This window comes from Macrotis lagotis, chromosome 2 (genome assembly GCF_037893015.1).
Source record: "Macrotis lagotis isolate mMagLag1 chromosome 2, bilby.v1.9.chrom.fasta, whole genome shotgun sequence".
Lineage (NCBI taxonomy): Eukaryota > Metazoa > Chordata > Mammalia > Peramelemorphia > Peramelidae > Macrotis > Macrotis lagotis.
In genome coordinates this window covers 135,601,805-135,609,416 of record NC_133659.1, presented here as the reverse complement: position 1 = coordinate 135,609,416, position 7,612 = coordinate 135,601,805, and the positions used below count along the sequence as shown (strand labels likewise).

The window sequence follows — 7,612 nt, the reverse complement described above, 5'->3', positions numbered from 1 at the left end:
GTAAGTGACTTGTCCAAGGTCAACACAGCTAGTCAGAGGCACTCAATAAACATTTATTACCTGACTAATGGCATAGAATTATAAATAGAGAGCTAGAAAGAACCTTACAGGTCATCAGATCCAATTCCCTGATTTTCAGATGAAGAAATTGAGAACCATAGAAGTTAAATAACTTGCCCCGGGTCAGATGTCTCCCCTCCCCCAGATCTTCCCAATTCCACATCCAGCACTTTCTATCTATTACTTCCTATGGTTTTTCCTTCATTTGCTATTTTTTTTAAATTTTATTGACAGCTTTCATTTTTTGTTGTTAACTGCATTTCTAAATATATCCCTCCCTGCTACCCAGAAAACCCTGTAACAAAGAAGAAAAAAGAAGAGAAGAAAATTTCAGCTGCACCTAATGGTACAGGGTGTCCCAAAAGTTTTATTGCAGTTTTAAGCTTTAGAAACTTACAACGGCAGTAAGACTTTTAGGAAGCCCTGTCTACACAACATTCCACTTCCATACTACCCTACCTCTCTGCAAAGCAAAAAAGAAAAAAAAGAAAAAAAAGAAAGGTAGGTACATTTTCTCATCTCTTTTTTTTCTATTGTCTACATTGTTTATTATAATTACACAATGTTTTCTCATCCTTTAGTTCATTCCATTTACATTATTCTGGTCATCTATTGTTCTCCTGGTTTTGCTCATATCAATCAGCATCAACCAAATAGATTTAGAACTGTAAGAGACCTTAGAGGCCATTAAATCCTTCATTTTGCAGATAAGGAAACTGAGGCTCAGAGGAGCAAGCATCTTAACCAGGCTCACCCAACTATCAAGTATCAAGATAGAATTCCCTATCTACTATATCATGCTGCCTCTATCTTCTCCTAATTTTCTGAATTCTTCACATTTTCTTCATTTACTGCTTATCTACTAAGTCTCTTTGGTTCTTCCTATCTCTGTACTGAGGAACTGAGTGAACCATAAATTTAAATAATCCAAGTAATTTAACTAATAAGAATTTTTATTTATTTATTTATTTGGTTGTTTTTCCAGTTACATGTAAAGATAATTTTCAATATTCTTTTTTTTGGGGGGGGGGGTTGCATCAGTGGGGTTAAGTGACTTGCCCAAAGTCACACATCTCTTCAGGTCAAATTTGAACTCAGGTCCTTCTGATTCCGGGTCAGTACTCTATCCAATGTGCCACCTAGCTGCCCTTCAATGTTCGTATTTGTATTTTCTTCCTCCCACTCCTCCTTTCCCCAGGATAGCAAGTAATCTGATATAGTTTTATATGCACAATTGTGTTCTTAGTTATGGGACATACTTAGTTAACATATTTATGTTGTGAAGGATGTATCAGAACAAAAACAGAAAATCACAAGAAAGAAAAAGCAAAAAACAAGTTTTAAAAAGTGAAAATAATCTGCATTCTAATTTCATAGTTCTTTCTCTTGGTGTGGTTGGTTATTTTCCATCACAAATCTTTTAGAATTGTCTTTGGCTTTTGTGTTACTGGGAAGAGCTAAGTCGATCATCACATAATGTTGCTGTTAATATGTACAGTGTTCTGCTGGTTCTGATCACTTCACTGGGTATCAGTTCATGTAAATCTTTCCAGAGTTTTCTAAAATCAGCCTGGTCATTTTCTATAGTACAATAACATTCCATTACATACATATACCAAAGCTTGTTCAGCTATTCTCCAATTGATGGTGTCCCTTCATTTTCCAATTTTTTGCTACCACAAATAAGGTTGCTATGAATATTTTTATGCATGTGGGTTTTTCCCTTTTTTTTGATCTCTTGGGATACAGACCTAGTAATGGTATTGCTGGATCAAAAGATATACACAGTATTACTAGTTTCAGATTTCTTTCCAGAATGATTGGATCAGTTCATAACTCCTCCATTAGTGTCCCATTTTTCCCACATCCCCTCCAACATTCATCATTTCCCTTTTCTGTCATATTAGCCAATCTGAGGTGTGAGGTGATTCCTCAGAGTTTTAATTTGCATTTCTGTAATTAATACTGAGAGAGCATTTTTTCATGTCTATAGATAGCTTTAATTTCTTCATCTGAAACCTGCTTTTTTTCATATCATAGTAAGAATTTCCAAAGACCAAATGAGAGAGCTAGGGAGAAGAACAAAACACATAAGCCTTTCAGGACAGTCCACCCAATCTCTTAGTATCCTAACCCTTCCCTGACCCTAAGCAAAGTACTTAGGGGAAGCACATTAGTTTTATCAAACTACTCTTTTATTGCCTATACTAACAGTTGGGCAGCTAGTTGGTGCAGTGGATAGGGCACTGGCCTTGCAGTCAGGAGGATGGGAGTTCAAATCCACCCTTGGACAATTATTAAGTGACCTTGGGCAAGTCATTTAACCCTGACTGTCTCTCATCCAGGGCCATCTCCAGTCATTTCAATTCATATCTGACCCAGAGGACCCCCTGGAGGAGAAAGTGAGGCTGGTGACTTAATACAACTTAATACAACCCTCCTCACATTTATCCCAATCCATGTGCTTGTCATGACAACAACCTCCCTGATGTCATGTTCTTCTTCAAGAAAGGACAACTATTATTATTGTTATTGTTATACTAATAGTTAGTTGTCAGAGCCCATTAATTCTTCTTTTCCTCTTATTTCCTATCTTCCCTCTACTCCATTCCCAACTATCTGGTCTCAGCCACTGATGAGGGAGTTTTCACTTCATCTGGCCCAGAATTCCATATGACTAGCTGTCATTGTCTCTGTGCCTCTCTAACATTTCTCAGGATCTCTACACAACTGGTTGGTCATCTGCTACTACCTTTTCCAGGCTTCTCTCTCTCTCTCTCTCTCTCTCTCTCTCTCTCTCTCTCTCTCTCTCTCTCTCTCTCTCTCTCATCTCCTCTCTGCCACTGCTACCACATTTGTCTAGCCCTCTCATCCCCCATCTCTTCAATTATTGCTCTGGCCTCCAAGATGGTCTTGCTGACTTAAACCTCTCCCACTTGAACCACGCAACTTTTTTTTAGCTGCCTCCTACATCCAAAGCTCTGGAGGGACAAAGATAATAAGAAATCATGCCTGCCCTCAAGGAATTTCCACATCTCTGTTGGGGTCAGGTCTAATCCTGAGCAGTTTTCCACTGGCCCACTTTATAGATGCCAGACCTTCCAGTAGGAAGTACTTAACAAAAAGCCCCCAGTCAATATGAACAATCATTGTCCTCTCCCCCACTTTAGAGTCTGAAGTTTGGCTTAAGAGAGTTAAGAGTTTACTCCTAAATTCAGATCACGAATTTTGTCTCTTTGTGTGGACCCAGGGGAGAGTTGCTCACAGTCCATCCAGCCAAAGCCCCAAGAGCAGATTCCTGTGGCTATGAGAACTAGCCATAGGATGAAGTCATTCATTCTTCCCCTTAGCTTTCTCTACCCTTTTATCCTAACAACTGTGTTTAGAGCTCATAAGGGTAGATTGGGAGCTGAAGTAAAAGATAATTCAATTCAACAAATACTAATTAAATGCCTACTATATAGTCCAGGCACTTTATTAAGCACTGGGGATTCAAATAAAAAAAAGAAACATAGCCCCTCCTGAAAGAGCTTGCAATCTAATGGAAGGAAGAATTGGGGAGTGGGCTACCAGGTTATCCATTCAGGAGGCATGGTGTTTGGGAAGACAAAACCATGCAGATCTTCTGAGGTGTTATTCCCCCAGCCTTTCCCCACTAATTGTCTTATTACACATGGGAATGAGCAAGCATCTTTAATACACATCAGAGATAAAACTTTTCACATATGCAAGGGGAAAGCTTGAAATCCATAGAATTTTTTCAGTGAATTTCACTTGAATATGTAATGTAAGTTTTGTGCAGTTGTTTTTGTTTTCCTTCCTCCTTCCTTTTATGAATAATAATTTACCACAGAATCACTCATTTGAAGAGACAATTGCAACAAAAGCAGAAATTTAAGGGGGGGGGCACTGCTCAGTTAATCCTGAGGATTTAATTTAATTTAATCCTGAGAACACAAAGAAATCGCACCAATTCAAATTGATACCCCTCAATGGTTTCATAAAAACCTTAGAAAACTTATATGGTACAAAGTGAAGGGAGCAGAACCAGGAAAACAATCTATATAATAACAGCAATATACTGAAGCTAATCAACAATGACTTATTAACTCTGGTCAATACAGTGATTCGCCACAACACTAAAGGACTCATAATGTAAAATGCATCCATCATATTGATGGATTCAGTGCAAATTAAAGCATTTTTTTCCCTTTCAGAATATGGCTAATGTGAAAATATGTTTTACATAAATTAAATGTATAATTGGCCTCCTATTTCTTGCACTCTCAATAAGGGGGTGGAGTAAGGAAGAGAATTTGAAACTGAAAAGAATTTTTTTTAATTGTTACTCTTTTATTGAGATAAATTCACACCTCTAATCCATCCCCTTTCAAACTAATCTAATTAAAATGTTTTCATTATGCTGACCTTCCTCCCAACCCTGTTATCCACAACAGACGTTGACTTTATTATTTTTTTTTTTTAGATTTTTGCAAGCAGTGGGGTTAAGTGGCTTGCCCAAAGCCACACAACTAGGTAATTATTAAGTGTCTGAGGCCAGATTTGAACTCAGGTACTCCTGACTTCAGGGCCAATACTCTATCCACTGTGCCACCTAGCCACCCCCAAGACATTGACTTTAAACCCATTTCTTCTTATTCCAAATCCAGTAGTGTTTCTCGTATACTGTGTGGACTCTTCATATCACACATACACACTCACACTCAGTTTTTGGGGCATGCTTATTTTCATCTCTGACTTTAGTCAAATTAAGCCTCTTGTCTGGAATAGCCTCCCTCTTCTCCTTTGCATTACCAAATCCTGTTCATCTTTTGAGTCCTTAATTCAAGGCCCCCTTCCTGCAGGAAACCTTTCCCCCATTCAAGCCTTCACTGACCTCTCCCTTTTCCACACTCCTTTTATTTTTAAGTCAATACAGAATAACACTGAATTGTCTAGTAATTATTCAACAATTATGGCCCAGGTAGGAAAGAAACTTCATTTTTTTTTTTTTAGGCCCAGAGAGCAATTGCTCTTTCTCATCAGATTTTGTATCTGTGGCACTGGAGTATCGGTCATGGCTTGATGAGAGAAGAAAAAAAGAAGCAAGTCCATAAGGTTTGAGTGAGGGGCTGTCTGTGATTGTGTTGTCAGGGTCCAGGAACCCAAGACTCCTGGTTTGTTTCTGAGACCCTATGGAACAAGGAGAGAACCTACCAAGAATAGCTACCCAGAGGAAGAGATGAACCAAACCATCTTAACACCAACAGACTTAATCTTCAAGGCCAAAAATACCTGCTTTAGAGACTTCCACCTGCCTTGTTCTAATACTACAGAGAGAAAAAATGGTCTTGCCAAAAAAGCTCTCCTCCCTGGATAAATTGCTTTCCCATGTTACTTTGATAAGAATCAGAAATGAGCTTTTGCTTATTTGGAAATTAATGTCGAGACATTTTTTCTATTGTGTTGTTTCATAATTCTATCTCAATTAAATATTTCACTATTTCAACATGATTCCTGTGGTCTGTTAGTAAGATGCCAGCTAAATTATGGTGATACTTTAGGTAATAACTTTTCTTGTATACAACATTACATGTCTCACAGGATTGGAGTATAGTAGAAGGAAATGGCAAACCACTCCAGTATCTTTGCCAAGAAAAGCCCAAATGGGGTCATAAAGAATTGGATTCAACTGAAACAACTGAACAACAATACTTAATGAATATTTGATCAATGAATTATTACGTTTTAGGGTAGTGACTAATTCTGTTGGTTCCAAATGTCTTTCCCACCTTCCCCCCTTTGCTCCTAGGTGTCCCCTACCCTCAGAGAGCTAGAGGAGGTAACTACAGGGTAATGGAAAGTGAGTTGGATTCAGTCAGAAGATCTGGTTTTAAATCTTTGCTCTGCTCCAAAAATAACTGCATGAACTTGGGTGAATCACTTCATCTTTTTAGACCTCAGTTGTACCATAATGAAGTTGAACCAGATGAATCCCAAAGGCCCCTTTCAATGCTGTGATCCTGGGTACTATACTCCTAGGGGCTAGGTGTGAGAGCTAGCTTGCTGCAACCAATCAGGAGATATTTATGGAGGAAAACTTCCACATTTAAAAGAAAAAAAAATAGCAGGAGGAAAAGAAACAGGGAGAAATCAACTGACTACCAAGTTTTAATTATTTGGGTTTGGTTTTGGGGTTGTTGTTTTTTTGAAATTCCAGATGTTGAATTGGGTTTGATTGTTAGATTGCTGCATTATCATCAAATTAAATCTGTCTACACCTCTTCATTTTCCTTAGCCTATGCCCTCCATGCCCTCTGACCCCTTAGTGTATTTAATCTTTCATTTTAATAATTGGGGTTGCATTGCTCTGTCATCATTCTTTTTGTTGTTGTTGTTTTGATTTTTTTTAGGTTTTTGCAAGGCAAATGGGGTTAAGTGGCTTGCCCAAGGCCACACAGCTAGGTAATTATTAAGTGTCTGAGACCGGATTTGAACCTGGGTACTCCTGACTCCAAGGGCCTGTGCTTTAACCACTATGCCATCTAGCCATCCCTCTGTCATCATTCTTACATCACCCTTTTATCCTCTTTTCTCATTTGAAGATATCATGATATAGTCAGTGGAAAGAGCCCTGGTGGTAGGTGTCAAAAGACCCAAGTCCTAGTTCCAGTTCTGGTACCTACTACTTCCTAATATCAGACAAATCCCTTTGCTTTCTAGAACTTCTGCTATCTAGACTGTATTATGGGAATAATAATATTTTCCTTATTTAGATTATAACATCAAGGGACAGAAAACCCTTCAAGGATAGTTTTCCACTCACAGTGACTATATATGCAAATTTCCTGGGAGCATCCTAAGTCCAAAAAAGAAAAAAAGTGAATCTTGAATAGAGCAGAAGGAATAGCCCTTATATTATATGTCATATTATGCATCTTTCCTCACCATAGCACTTACACATGCATTTCCAACATAGCAACATTTAGTGCATGAGGGTCAATGTCCAGATCAAAATCATGTGGCTTTTCATATGACAGGAGATCATCCTGTTTAGATAAAGTTCCAGAATCCATTGTGTTTCAATCAAAGAGATGTCATCATTAGTGACTAAGCATACTTGTCTCTAAATAATGTAGAGTTAAGGCAATTCATTTAAAAACAGATTTTAAAAAGGCTTGAGCAACTATTTTTATCACATTTGATTGATCTATTTAATGACATGAGTAGGTAGAAGGAAAGTAATATATTTAATTGCATTTTGATGACTCAACATGTTTTGAAATCTTAGCAAATATAATTCCAAGTGATTGTGAATTTAATAATTTAATAAATAATCCTTTAGAATATTTACTAAAATAATTTGCACCTTGTTTTTCACCTTCTTCCTAATCTTAGTGAAATTATATTTCTTTTAAAATTGTAGAAGGGAGTGATTTTAAAATACGGAGACTTTGGAGCTTGATTGTTTGAATAAGTGTGTCTAGTTTGTACAACTACTAGACTGACCAGCTCTTAGAATTTATGATGTTTTTAATTGAACTGTTGTGTT

The 7,612-nt window shown here is 37.6% G+C and overlaps 1 long non-coding RNA gene across 1 annotated transcript in view; it reads left to right on the top strand.

The window, feature by feature from the left end:
- The window catches only part of LOC141513235 (uncharacterized), a 39,725-nt gene extending 32,380 nt beyond the window's left edge, over positions 1-7,345 (top strand). Inside the window, exons 2-3 of the long non-coding RNA XR_012475744.1 lie at positions 350-561; positions 5,077-7,345. This is a non-coding gene — a long non-coding RNA (uncharacterized LOC141513235). The remainder of the gene's footprint in view (positions 1-349; positions 562-5,076) is intronic.
- The last annotated feature ends 267 nt before the right edge of the window (positions 7,346-7,612 follow it).